Source organism: Chiloscyllium punctatum, chromosome 2, assembly GCF_047496795.1.
Source record: "Chiloscyllium punctatum isolate Juve2018m chromosome 2, sChiPun1.3, whole genome shotgun sequence".
NCBI classification, from domain to species: domain Eukaryota; kingdom Metazoa; phylum Chordata; class Chondrichthyes; order Orectolobiformes; family Hemiscylliidae; genus Chiloscyllium; species Chiloscyllium punctatum.
In genome coordinates, this window is record NC_092740.1 from 139,681,924 (window position 1) to 139,697,538 (window position 15,615).

Here is a 15,615-nt window from a genome sequence, read left to right on the forward strand (position 1 = left end):
TATTTTCACATATTGAGAGATGAAAGTCTTGTCTGCCTTTTAGCCAGCTTGGAAAGACAATGGAGACAAACTCAGTTCTACACACTGAACTATATTTCAACTGCCGGTTTTAAGCAGCACAATGGAGAGAAAGTACATGGACTGGTAACAGCAAAGACTAAAAGACTCTCTCTCTCTCTCTCTCCTTCCTTTTCTCTCTCAGAATATTGAAAAAAAGTGTTCAGTGAAAAAGCAAAATAGGGAACAACCATCCACTGAGAACTTAAAGATAACTAAAGGCATCACATTGCTGAAGATACCAGTCAACAATTAAACAACAATGGTCTCAGGTAAAAATTCTAACACTCAAGCATTTTAAGGACTTTTAAACTATGCAGCCTTCATTTTTATAAAAGCAAAATACTGCAGATGCTCAAAATCTGAAACAAATGCAGGTCTAGTCTTATCAGGAGAGATAAATACAGAGTAAATGCTTCAAACCCAGTGTGGCTTCTTTTCATCTTTTATTTTTCCTGTCTATACAAACATGCTCTTGTTATCTACATGTGTTTGATGTCGCTTTTCTTTGGGGTTTGTAGGTCATAAAACTTCTCTTTATTTTGCTCAAGAAAATTTTGTAATTTACTGCTTCATTTTGGTCTATTAACGTCTTTAATTGACTTGTGATAGAGCTGTGTGCTAAAAGAAATATAAATATTTGTTGCGACTGACCAAGAGGGCGTTAAGAAGAACCATAAAATCCTGACAGTGAAGAAAGACCCCATTCAGCCCACTGAGTCAGCACTAACCCTCTGCAGAGCCTCACCTCCCCACCCCCCCAACCCTATCTCTCTAACCCCACATTTACCATGGCTAATCCACCTAACTTGCATAATTTAAGGATAGAATTCAATTAATGTAAGAGGGTTACAATTTTGCAAACATCAGTAGCAAGTCTGGGAATTAACGGTTTTTTAGAAATCAGTATAGGATTGTCAAAAAGTTGATAAAAGGGAAATATAGAATGTGAGTCTGTTATGACTCACTTGGATAGCATGGTAAAAATGAAGCTCCACTATTTCTAGACACATCACAAAAGTTAAAGCGTTTTGAATAAGTACACTAAATTTCCAGATTGATAGAATTAGCAAGAATTACTGTTTATTATGAGTCATTTGATTCTAGCCACAGATAAACAGTTACAAATCATGAGCATGTAACATGACTAATTAAAAGTTTAATCCAATTATAAAGTAGTCCCCCACTCTCTCTCTCTCACACACACACACACGTTCTGACAGGGAAAAGAAACATATGTAAGGAGGGGGAAAGAAAAACAGGAAAGACAGTTCAGTAGAATTTGTTCCGCAGTTCTATTGGGTTGATTCTTGCTGATCCAAAAGTTTATTCCTGGCTTTCCTTTTCAAATACTTCTACTGATTGGCAAGAGGCATGGGGAGGCTGTTCACTTCTGAGTAATCTAAGATGGAGGATGGGAAGAATTTCTGGTTGAAAGAGCTGCTCCTTTTTTGAGGTATCTTAGGTGTTGGAGGTGAGTCACAGGTAAATAGGATAGTGAAGAAGGCATCTGGTATGCTTTCCTTTATTGGTCAGAGTATTGAGTATAGGAGTTGGGAGGTCATGTTGCAGCTGTACAGGACATTGGTTAGGCCACTGTTGGAATATTGTGTGCAATTCTGGTCTCCTTCCTATCAGAAGGATGTTGTGAAACTTGAAAGGCTTCAGAAAAGATTTACAAGGATGTTTCCAGGGTTGGAGGATTTGTGCTATAGGGAGAGATTGATTGGGAGGGCTGTTTTCACTGGAGCATTGTAGGCTGAGGGGTGACATTATAGAGTTATATAAAATCATGATGTGTATGGATAGGACAAAGTCTTTACCCTGGTGTGGGGGAGTCCAGAACTAGAGGGCATAGGTTTAGGGTGAGAGGGGAAAGATATAAAAGAGATCGAAGGGGCAACATTTTTCACTCAGAGGATGGTATGTGTATGGAATGGGCTGCCCAAAGAAGTGATGGAGGCTAGTACAAATGTAACATTTAAAAGGCATCTGGATGGGTATATGAATAGGAAGGTTTTGTAGGGATATGGGCCAGGTGCTGGCAGGTGGGACTAGATTGGGTTGGAATATCTGGTTGGCATGGATGAGTTGGACCGAAGAGTCTGTTTCCTTGCTGTACATCTCTATGACGTATAAAACATCCTATTTTATCAACTCAAAGTTACAGTCTACAGCAACTGCTGAAGTAAAGATTAACTGGTTTCCTTCAAGTTCAAAGTGGGTTTCATTTGCAGAGGTCAGGAATGCAGCTTCTGACCTGGTGGAGGTCAAAACATTTCTTTGCATCTTGTCCACAGCCTCAAGCTGTTCAGTTACCTGACAACGAATCACAAAGCTGTTGGCAGGCAAAAGATCTTTGTCGTTGATAACTGTTCATTAGTCCACTCACTAATCTGCTAGATGCCAACTAGAGCTGCGTCTGAATACAGAACTCTTTGGCTTCTGTTTGTCTGCAACTGTGATGATATTATGGCTTTAAGAGGTCTATTTTGTCCTTTTTTATGAAGCGATTTTGAGATTGAGGTAGAGAGTGATCTGCTTCAAACTAATAAAGTAAACAGCTTGTGAGGCATTTTTAAAAAATAGAACAATAGAAGCAGCCTGGGTGGATGGGGTCAGGCTCCCATCAACCAGGAACTTAGTTCCGCATTCAATAGCTGTTGGGTTGCTAAAGCTGCTCCATTTCTTTCTCTCCCTTTGCTACAGCTAAAGGTTTGGTTTCTCTTCCTGATGCATGTGTCACAATCTAATTTGCTGATTCTGCCTTTGCCAAGGGTGTGTTTATGGGATGTTACTATATTGGAAGTGTTAATGAGTAGTTTATTATCTTGCTAAGTATTTCGATAGAATTGCAGTTAAGCAAATTCTTTTCTTTTTATTCTGCCTGTTTTTAACTCTAGTGCCATCTGGCATTCCAAAAGCTGAAATTGTCTTCGCTCTTTCAGACAAAGGTATCTGCCAGTATCCTCTGAGCAGGTCCAACTTAGAAATATAAGGTGATTGTCCCACCTTTTCAACACAGTCTTCCAAATGTGGAGTCAGATTTGTATCAGTCTTTGTAACTGCATTGACTTTGTGATAGTCCACACATAACCTTAGGGTACCATCTGGTTTTGGCACCATTACTATGGGTGAGCTCCAGTCACTGTAACTCACTTTGATTATGTAATATTGGAGTATGCTTGCAATCTCCTTTTGAACCTGTGCCAACTTTAGAGGGTTATGCATACAAGGATATTCCTTAATTGGAACAGCATCTCCTATATCTACATCATGCATAATTAGGTTAGCACTTCCCAGTTTATTTCCACATATAGTAATGTGGAGATAGTAATAACCTTTTCAGGTCATTTCAATTTTCCTCTGGAAAGTAACTTAATAATTATGCCAATTTTTGACAACTTCCTCATTGTCCAATTTAGTTTGAGGAATGTCCAATTCCGAATCCTCCGAACTTTGTTCTTCCCTCTGTGTTGTAACCAATAACACAATCTCCTTTGGCTTTCCTTCCCTGTCAAAATACCTTTTGATTGTATTCACATGACACACTCTGTGAGATTTCTTTCTGCCTGGAATCCTTATCAAATAGTTTACCTCACTCGATTTCTTTTGCCTTGATAAGGTCCACTAAACCTTGCTTTTAAAGGTTCACCTATCACTGGAAGTAACACTAACACCTGATTCCAGATGGCAAAATTGTGAGTTTTTGATTACTCGTCTGCTTTCTGTTTCATTGTATGCTTTGATACTTTTAAATGCTGTCTAGCTAATTCCCCCACTCGACTTAATCATTCCTGAAAATTTGACACATAGTAAAAATATGTGGTTTCTGAATTCTGACTTACCAATTTCTTTTTAATCAATTTTAGCGGTCCTCTCACTTCATGCCCCAAAACTAATTCACGTGGACTGAATTTGATTGATTCATTTAGTGCATCTCTGATCGCAAAAAGCACAAATGGATTTTCCTTCTCCCAATCATTTTGATAGTGTTGACTATAAGCCATCAACATGGTCTTTAATATCTGATGCCACCTTTCCAGCACTCCCTGCGATTCTGGATGATACATTGTAGAGTTGAATTGTTTTATTCCTTAGCTGTCCATAACCTCCTTGAATAATTTCCATATTAAGTTTGACCCTTGAACTGATTGTATCTCTGTGGGTTGTCTACATCTAGTGAAAAATTGGAATTACTCATCTACAATCCTTTTAGCTGTGATAGTGCATAATGAAATGGCCTCTGGAAATCTAGTGGATACATCCATTATTGTTAACAAACACGGATTCCTACGTTTTTGTTTTAGGTAGGAGTCCTACGCAATCAATTAAGACCCTTGTAAAAGGTTCCTCAAACACAAGAATCGGTATTAAAGGTGTGGGTTTTATTACTACCTGTGGTTTTCCAATTACCTGACATGTATGACATGTCTGGCCGAATTCAACTACAACCTTGTGCAGTCCAACCCACTAAAAATGTTTGTGTTTTAACTTGAGTTTGTTTCACTCCTAAATGGTCCCTTAGTGGTAGCTCAAGCGCCATTCGCAACACTTCCATTCTATAACCTACCGGCAATACGACTTTAGATTAGATTGCCTACAGTGTGAAAACAGGCCCTTTGGCCCAACAAGTCTACACCAACCCTCTGAAGAGCAACCCACCCAGACCCATTCCCCTAACTAATGCACCTAACACTACGGGCAACTTAGCATGGCCAATTCACCTAACCTGCACATCTTTGGACTGTGGGAGGAAACCGGAGCACCCAGAGGAAACCCACGCAGACACATGGAGAATGTGCAAACTCCACACAGACAGTTGCCCGAGGTGGGAACTGAAGCTGGGTCCCAGGTGCTGTGAGGCAGCAGTGCTAACCACTGAGCCACTGACTTGATGAACTTCTGTCCATTTCTCATCTGCCTGAATATGTGATGGTCTCCATTTCCTCATTAAGGCATCAATTTTAAGATAATAACATTCAGGGGCACATTCCAATTCTTTTTCTGTATATGCCATTTGATATAATCGCTTTACATTTTCATCTTTCTGCTGTAAGTCAGCTAATTTATCTCAGCTAATTTATCTGCTTCTTGCTTGTTTCCACCATCTGATCAAACAGGGTCTCTGCGAATTCCACTTCAACTTTCTTATCTGTATTCTTTGTTCTCTCCTGTTTCAACCGGTGACTTTGTGACCTTGTTGCCACAGTCAGGAAAACTCCCAGGATATGTGTCCTACAGTAGTTCAGTTGCCTGAGTTTCCACTGGCTTTTCAACCACAGTAGGCAGCACTCCTATCTGTGAATCAGCTGTATCATTAGCAACGGCAAATTGTATTCTTGGAGCTGAGAGTTTGTCCAGTACTCCTACCATGACCTCCCCACTTTTCACTGCACACTGTAACCTCACTTTACATAACTGAGTGCTGCTAGTCTCACTGAATTCCTGTTACCAGCACATTTTCAGGCAATAGTCCTTCAGAAGTATGTATCTCACCTGTCAACATTCCAGATTAATATTGTAACCTCTTTACCTGCTGCTCCTGGCCTACATGAATAAAGGTCAGAGTGGTGCTGTAAAAGCACAGCAGGTCAAGCAGCATTCGAGGAGCAGGAAAATCGATGTTTCGGGCAAAAGCTTTTCCTGCTCCTCGGATGCTGCCTGACCTGCTGTGCTTTTCTAGCACCACTCTGATCTAAACTCTGGGTCCCAACATCTGCAGTCCTCACTTTTGCCTACACGAATAAATTTTACCTTTGCAAGTATATGATTTCAGAAGATCTGGCAAATCCTCCTTAAACAACATCCTACCAGCTTGTACACTCTCGTGCAGCTTTCTAGCCTCCACTGCACTTTCTGTTATCACTCCAACAAAATTCACTGGCTTATCCTGTTTTCCGACATCTGGCTTCCAAATGCTTCTCCTAACCCACCAACACTGTGAATTCATATGGCTTACTTGCATGTGGCCTTGCAGTGAAAACATTGGAGCTTTTTAACTTCTCTTTCCCCTTAAAGAATTTCCTTTTTACCATGTGGTAAATTATCCTTATGATTTTCCACTCAAGATTTCTCTTTTCACCAATTTCTATCTCTCATGGATTTTAACTGATATTGGAAGCCAAACCTTGATTTATGAACCAACTCAATCAGCTATTTCAGGTGCTAATTTTGTCATTTTAATTCTCTCTCTCTTTTTCTGTTTGTTCGGTTAAAGCCATTTGTCCTATTTCTCTTTCTTCTGCTTTTAATTGTAATTCAAACTGTTTTATTTCTGTTGCCTTTTCCTTGATGTGGTTCTGTTCGCCGAGCTGGGAATTTGTGTTGCAGATGTTCCGTCCCCTGTCTAGGTGATATCCTCAGTTCTTGGGAGCCTCCTGTGAAGCGCTTCTATGATATTTCCTCCGGCATTTATAGTGATTTCTATCTGCCACTTCTGGTTGTCAGTTCCAGCTGTCCGCTGCAGTGGCCGGTATATTGGGTCCAGGTCGATGTTCTTATTGATTGAATCTGTGGATGAGTGACATGCCTCTCGGAATTCCCTGGCTGTTCTCTGTTTGGCTTGTCCTATAATAGTAGTGTTGTCCCAGTCGAACTCATGTTGCTTGTCATCTGAGTGTGTGGCTACAAAGGATAGCTGGTCATGTTGTTTCGTGGCTAGTTGGTGTTCATGGATGCGGATCGTTAGCTGTCTTCCTGTTTGTCCTCTGTAGTGTTTTGTGCAGTCCTTGCATGGGATTTTGTACACTACATTGGTTTTGCTCATGCTGGGTATCAGGTCCGTCGTCTTGGTGAGTTGTTGCCTGAGAGTGGCTGTTGGTTTGTGTGCTGTTATGAGTCCTAGTGGTCGCAGTAGTCTGGCTGTCAGTTCAGAAATGTTTTTGATGTATGGTAGTGTGGCTAGTCCTTTGGGTTGTGGCATGTCCTCATTCTGTTGTCTTTCCCTTGGGCATCTGTTGATGAAATTGCAGGGGTATCCGTTTTTGGCGAATACATTGTATGGGTGTTCTTCTTCATCTTTTTGCAGTTCTGGTGTACTGCAGTGTGTTGTGGCCCTTTTGAACAGCGTCTTGATGCAACTTCTTTTCTGTGTGTTGGGGTGGTTGCTTTCGTAGTTCAGGACTTGGTCTGTGTGTGTGGCTTTCCTGTATACCTTTGTGGAGAATTCTCCATTCGGTGTTCTCTGTACCATCACGTCTAGGAATGGGAGTTGGTTGTCCATCAAGAGCACACACACCGGATCATCAACGCCACACTCACAGGAATCCGATTCACTAGAGAGGAAGAAAAGGACAACCAACTCCCACAGAAGCAGGCAGCTCCAACTCCAGCTTGTATGCTAATTCCAGCAACTTGGCTTTAATCAACTTTTGCAAAACCGACAAAGTCACATCTTCCACTCCCAGAAAACTCTTGGTGACTGAAAGAGCCATTGCTATCCCAAGCACTGTTAAACCAACCAAATTCAACACCCAGAACGAAAAACACTAACACCGGCCATTCACTGCCTTTGAGTCCAACAACCCTAATCCCAATTTGAAACTATAGAACAAATCCTGCAAAGGGTCCCCAATTTGTTGTGGACCAAGCCAGACTCCCTCAAAGCATTTCAAGAAAGTAGCCCAGACCATAATTTTGCTAGCTGTTTTAAGCAGGTGTAACATGGATATCCCAGGTAGGATGCAGCTTTGTTTTATACAAAGCACTTAGTTTTAAACAAAACAGAATTTATTTACAGGATTACCAAATGAAAGACAAACAAAAGAAAACAGAGTACAGAATAACTTAACCTATCCGAAACACCAACAAATTATCCCAATGCCATGATGCTGTTCCAAATACTTGCTACAATACCCATAAACGTCCCTTGGCAAAAAAGGTAAAATCAAACACAGAGTCTTACAGGAGAGAGACAATGGCAGCATGGAACACGCTCTTTCATGTAGCTGTTTCTTGGACCTTCAGCCTCAAACTTCCTGACAAGGAATAGCCAGGCTGCCAAAACAAAATCAAACCAGAGAAAAGCTGAGCTGGGAGAACTCCCCTTTCATTGTACAAGTGAGGCAGTATCTGTTAACTATAATCAAATTGGCCCTTAAACCCATTTAAGCCAGACTTTTTGGAATCGCTGCTTTTATGACCTCTCTGAAAAAAAAGCCAAGGACAATATAACCTTGTTAAAGGAATAGCATGCCACACACTTCAATTGCTGCTTGTTGAAAAACTATTTTAATGTTTGCCATGTATCAGGTTATTTGTTTTTCAAAACATACAAAATTGATTAAGACACTAATTATAAAATAGTCCTTCCTAATCTCAGTTCACAATTTTCAAAACCAAATAAAAGAACTTGGTTTCTACATGATAAATTCGTCCAAAATGTAACAACACCATGTGAAAGTGTTTATATGTAAATAAAAAAAGAACTAAAGTAAATGTTGACCCATCCAGAAAGAAAAACAAGTACACAATTATAAAATTATATGAGGCAAAGATAGGGTTGACAGTCAGAATCTTTTTCCTCATAGTTGAAATGTTTAATACTCGAAGCTATGCATTTACAAAAGAGGAGGAAGTTCAATGGAGATGTGAGGGGCAGGTTGTTTTACACAGAGAGTAGTAGGTGTCTGGAATGTGCTGTCAAGGGTAGTTCTGGGATATACCTGATGAAGTCCTGGGGATTTATCCACCTTTATGGAAATTAAGCCATCTAGCATTTCCCCTTCTGTAATATGAACACTTTTTAAGATATCACCATTTATAAAGCTGTCTCATGTCCCCTTTTCACCCTCCTGATTTCCCTCTTTCGTATACTCCTACTGCATTTATACTGTTCTAGGGATTGACTGAATCCCAGATGTCAATACCTGATATATACCTCCTCCTTTTTTTTTTTACCAGAGCCTCAATTTCTCTAGTCATCCAACATTTCCTACACCTACCAGCCTACCTTGTTGGAATGAGAGCCAACTTTACTGAAATAGAGAAAAACTCTTAGAGGACTTGACAGTGTTACCAACAAAATATTCTATACAGCCACTTCAACCAATTTACTACTGATATAACACATTTACCCAGGTGCTCTTACTAGATAAGACAAACAAAGAACTACAGTTCAAACTTAGTTTTATTAAAATACTTGCAAGTTAAAGAAAACAACTTTTACATAAATTAACTTTTCCCAAACTGTTCACTTGAGTGTAACTTTAAGAAAGTTCTGAAATTTACATATGAAAGAACTGAAACCAACATGCCCATTCTAAAAGATGAGAGACACAATCCAGGTCTTTTTCAATATATAATTTCAGTTATATCACACTGTAAACTTTTGCTACAAATTCTGTGTCCTACCACCTTATACTCGACAACCATCTGATGAGGGAGCAATGCTTCAAAAGCTACTGCTTTCAAATAAACCTATTGGACTATAACCTGGTGTTGTGTGATTTTTAACTCTGTACATGCCAGTCCAACACTGGCACCTCCAGATCATGTTTCCTAAACTGGGCTGACTGCCTGAAAAAAAAATTTACATTCATCGTTGTGGTGGTCTTGATTGGGCTGCGGGATCCAATTCACTGAACTCCATTGAAAGAGTACTCAGGGTCCTCTTAGTGAAAAGGTGAGTCCTGCACGGAGTCTTCACTGAGCAAGTCTTTACTTAGTGAATGGCTGTCAGGAGTCCCTTCTTATCTCCACCTTTTTGAGCCCTTCTGGAATGTTCTTCAATTTCAGCCAATGGGGGCACAGGGCAAGGGTCACAGCCCCCAATCAGGTTAGGTCAGGTCATCCTAGATGTCTCCATAACTTTTCAAGTTATAATTATTCTATGGTGACAAGAGGTCTGGCTGAAACTGGGGAACAGACAAACATAATCTCTCTTTCTATTGTTCTGACTGAATATCTCTTGAGTTTCAAGTCATAACGACACTGTCATTTTTGACGTTCAATATGTAATGCACTTCTGGGCAGATCTTTCTTTGCTTTTGATCTGTGGTAACCTTGGTGTCTTTGCATCAGGCCTTGCTTGTTGAAACTGTTTAACCAAATTTTATAAACAAAAACAGAAATTACTGTAAATGCTCAGCAGATCTGGCAATCTTCTGTGAAAAGAAATCAGGATTAACATTTTGGGTCCAGTGACCCTTCCTCCAGTTCTTTCGGTTTTTTTATTTAGCCAGTGTTATGTTGGGCCTGGTCGTTTAGACCACTGACCACTTGGCCACAACAGGACAGGTGTAGAATTGTTATTTCCCTTCGTGGGAGAGTCCAGGACCAGGGGAATTATCTAGAATAACGAGTCATACATTTAAGACAGGAACGAGGAGGAATTTCTTCTCTCAGAGGGTTGTGAATCTGTGGAATTCTTTACCACAGAGGGCTTTTTAGGCTGGTTCATTAAGTGCTTCCAAGGCTGAAATAGATTTTTAATTGGTGGTTGAATCAGGGTTATGGAGAAAAGGCAGGTAAAATGGAGTTGAGGATTATCAGATCAGTATGGTCACTGAACGGCGAAGTAGAATCAATGGCTGAATGGTCTTCTTCCCACAATGCTCAGTAACTATAACCTTTTGCCGTATTCAGTGCCTTCAGCTGCTTCTTGATAGCTGAGAGTGTTGCTATGCATGATTAGATTAGATTACTTACAGTGTGGAAACAGGCCCTTCGGCCCAACAAGTCCACACCGACCTGCCGAAGCACACCCACCCAGACCCATACCCCTGCATTTACCCTTGCACCTAACCCTACAGGCAATTTAGCAATTCACCTAACCTGTGGGAGGAAACCGGAGCACCCGGAGGAAACCCACACAGACACGGGGTGAATGTGCAAACTCCACACAGTCAGTCGCCTGAGGCGGGAATTGAACCCGGATCTCTGGTGCTGTGAGGCAGCAGTGCTAACCACTGTGCCACCGTGCCGCCACAAATGTTGCATCTTTATTAATTTTCTTGGAGTCTGGAGGTAATAAAATTGCTTTTCCCTTCATTCAAAAGAAAACCTTTTAATTGATTCTTTGCTGATACAGCAGATGTCGGATCAATGCATTCTTATTACGGAGAGCTATAGCCTCATGCTAAATAGAACATAAATCATTGTTGTGACCAACCAAGGATGTTAAAAGTGGGGAACCATTTTATCCCTCCTCATCTGGTCATACAACTTCAATGTTAGACTGACTATTTTATAGTTGCCAGATTGAACACTTCCATTTTGTTGTACATTCTTTGTCATTTCTTGATGGTAATGGTAGAGTGGGGATATACCAGTCATGATGTTGCCAATTGTGATTCAATACAATTATGCTGCTGCTAGCACTATAATAGCATGGTCACCTGTTAGAATTGTTTAAGATCTACCATATTTAGCTTTCTCACGTAGACAAAACAATCATGCTTTTACCCGCCGATGCCAATACCATGTTATACCTTTCGGATCCTACAAGTTCGAAATAATTAATTTAACTCAAATTCTAGAATTTCATCCAGTGTGGTTCCTTCAAATTTCCACATGACGAATAGATTATTTCCTGATGAAGGGCCTTTGCCCAAAATGTGGATTTTCCTGCTCCTTGGATGCTGCCTGACCTGCTCTGCTTTTCTAGCACCACTCTAATCTGACTCTGATCTCCAACATCTGCAGTCCTCATTTTTGCCGAATAAATTATTATGTTTTTTTTGTTACGTAGCATGACTGCAGGGCAGCAGTGATGTACTCACCTCATTATTTCTTAGATCTTTATGAAAAATGTAATGATACAAAATATTATATTGGGGCTATTAACTTTCAAGCACTGAAAATAAAGGGAAGAACCAATTCAAAATTAACTTTCTCAAGTGGTTTAGAAGCTTACAGAAGTTAGAGACTTTTTAAATTAGAATTTAAAAAAAAACTCTAGAGAAAAAATGAAAAGAAGCTTGCAAGGGATGATTGGAGTGTGTTTTTTTTGCAGGCAAAGGGACCTCTGAAAAGTGGGAGGCCTTTAAAAGTGAGATGGCTAGAGTTCAAAGTCAATATATTCCTGTAAGGAACAAGGTTGGCTGAAATAGGGAACCCTGGATGACAAGAGATATTGGGGTTTTGACCAGAAAAAAGGAGGCTGGGCTCAGGTACAGGCAGCTGGATCAAGGGAATCCCTGGAGGTATATAGCGGATACAGGAGTTTACTGAAAGAAGGAAATCAGGAGGACACAAAGGGGGCACAAAATAGCTTTGGCTGAGAAGATAAGGCTGAATCCAAAGAAGTTCTTTAAGTATATTAAAAGGAAAAAGAATAACTAGAGAGAGAACAGGATCCCTCAAGGACCAAGTGGACATGTGTGTGTGGAACCGCAGAAGATGGGTGAGGTCCTCAATGAATATTTCTCCTCTATGTTTACAGTGGAGAAAGGCATGAAGACTTGGGAACTTGGGGTAATTAGTGGTCATATTACTGTTGAGATGGTGTCAGACATATTAGCATGAATGAAAGTGGATATATCTCCTGGTTCTGACCAGATCTATTCAAGGACACTGCCAAAGGCTAGAGAAGAAATTGCCAGGGTCTTGGCTGACATTTTTGCATCATCGTTAGTCACAGGTGAGGTCCCAAAAGACTGAAGGGTAGCGAATGTTGTGTCATTATTGAAGAAGGGCTGCAAAGAAAAGCCTGGGAACTAAAGGCCCGTAAGCCGAACATCTGTGGTAGGCAAGTTACTTAAGAAGATTTCGAGAGATGCATTTAGAAAGATAGGGTTTGATTAGGAGTAGTCAGCATGGCTTTGTGCGTGGGAGATCATGTCTCACAAATTTATTAAGAGTTCTTTGATGAAGTGACCAGGAAGGTTGATGAGGGCAGGAGTATATGGATATCAGTAAGGCCTTTGATAAAGTTCCACATAGTAGCTGTTCTGGAAAGTTAGATTGCATAGAATCCAGGGAGAGCTGGCAAATTGGTTACAAAATTGGCTCGATGGTAGAACGCAAAGTGTGGAAGGATGCTTGTCAGACTGGAGGCCTGTGACTTATGGAGTGTCTCAGGGATTGGTGCTGGGGCCATTGTTGTTTGTTATCTATAGCAATGATTTGGATAAGAATGTATACACCATGATTAGCAAATTTGCTGATGACACTTAATTAGGCGGTATCATGGAGAGTGAGGAAGGTTGTCAGAAATTGCAGCAGGACCTTGATCAGCTGGGGAGGTGGGCTGAGAAATGGCAAAAAGAGTTTAATATAAATAAGTGTGAGGTCTTGCATTTTGGAAAGTCAAATCAAGGTAGGAATTTCATTATGAATGGTAGGGCCTTAAGGAGTGTAGTGGAACAGGAGAACCTTGGAGTTTTCTGAAAGTGGAGTCACAGGTAGAGAGGACAGTGAAGGCGGCTTTTGGCACAGTGGCCTTCATCAGTCAGGGCACTGAGTATCGAAGTTGGAAAATTATGTTGCAGTTGTACAGAGTGTTGGTAAGGCCGCACTTGGGAGTATTGTGTTCAGTTTTGGTCACCTTGCTACAGAAAGAATGTTATTAAACTGGAAACAACGCAGAAGAAATTTACAAGGATATTGCCAGGACTCAACAATCTTGAGTAAAAGGAATAGGTTGAACAAGCTATGACTTTTTCTTTAGAGTGTAGGAGACTGAAGGGGGGGTTGGGAATCGTGTAGAAGTATATAAGATCATGAGAAGCATGGACAGGGTGAATGCATTCAGACTTTTTCACGGGGTTGGGGAATCGAGTACTAGAGGGCATCAGTTTAAGGTTAGAGGGGAAAGAATAAATGGGAACCAGAGGGCCAATTGTTTTACACAGAGGGTGGTACACATATGAAATGACCCACCAGCAGAGTTGTTAAGGTGGGTACATTAAGAACATTTAAAAGGCATTTGGACAAGCGTAGCGTAGGTGGCAATTTTGACAGGCATGGACCAGTTTGTGCTGTAGGACTGTATGACTCTATAAGCATTTTGACAGACGTACTTGAGATAATTTGGACTGCACAACCTCAAAGTGAAAGAATCAGAGTGGACAACATCTCATTTTCCGCTTGGGGATCCTGCAACTTTTAGGACTCAATATAAAGTAATAATTATAGAACCAGACCGCCGCATCCCTCATGCTGCAGGCTCAATCGTGCACTTTCAGCACAGCCAAACCATTTTCACCTTCTTCTGCTCCCCATTATCAGTTTTTCTTCCTCTCTGGCGGACTGTCATCCAACCCTTTTACTCAACTTTACTGCTCTCTTTCTGGGATCCATCTCACTCCTTCCCTCTCAGCATTTATTCTACATTACTCCCTTTCCTACCTATCAGTTCTGAAGAAGGATCACTAGACTCGAAATGTTGAGTTTGCTCTCTCTCTCCTGATGCTGCAAGACCTGCTGAGTTCCACCAGCGAATCTTTCAACTCTGATGGAACAGTTGTCTAGACTCAAAACGTGAGCTTGCTTTTTCACTACTTTGACCCACTATGAGCGCCAGCATTTTTGTTTTGTTTTCAGTTCTTCCAGCAATATCTGTGTGAGTCTCAGAATGCAAAGTGAAAGGCGAAGAGGTGATATTTTATAGGGATTCCTTGGTAGAGGGAGTGTGAGACTACATTAACTGGAGTGGAAAGGTTCCTGCTATGTATGGTACTCAAAGTAGACAAGCAGGACTCCGGAACAAAACAGCAGGCAGGACTCCGGAACAACACAGCAGGCAGGAGGCTGGAAGCACACAGCAGGCAGGAGGCTGGAAGCACACAGCAGGCAGGAGGCTGGAAGCACACAGCAGGCAGGAGGCTGGAAGCACACAGCAGGCAGGAGGATGGAAGCACACAGCAGGCAGGAGGATGGAAGCACACAGCAGGCAGGAGGCTGGAAGCACACTGCAGGCAGGAGGCTGGAAGCACACTGCAGGCAGGAGGCTGGAAGCACACTGCAGGCAGGAGGCTGGAAGCACACTGCAGGCAGGAGGCTGGAAGCACACTGCAGGCAGGAGGCTGGAAGCACACTGCAGGCAGGAGGCTGGAAGCACACAGCAGGCAGGAGGCTGGAAGCACACAGCAGGCAGGAGGCTGGATGCACACAGCAGGCAGGAGGATGGAAGCACACTGCAGGCAGGTGGTTGGAAGCACACAGCAGGCAGGAGGATGGAAGCACACTGCAGGCAGGAGGCTGGATGCACACAGCAGGCAGGTGGCTGGAAGCACACAGCAAACAGGAGGCAGGAAGAACACAGCAGGCAGGTGACTGGGAGAACACAACAGGCAGGTGACTGGGAGAACACAGAAGGCAGGAGGCTGGAAGGGCTTTTGCCCAAAACGTCGATTTCGCTGCTCGTTGGATGCTGCCTGAACTGCTGTGCTCTTCCAGCACCACTAATCCAGTATTTGGTTTTCAGCATCTGCAGTCATTGTTTTTACCTGGAAGAACACAGCAGGCAGGAGGCTGGAAGAACACAGCAGGCAGGAGGTTGGAAGAACACAGCAGGCAGGAGGTTGGAAGAACACAGCAGGCAGGAGGCTGGAAGAACACAGCAGGCAGGAGGCTGGAAGAACACAGCAGGCAGGAGGCTGGAAGAACACAGCA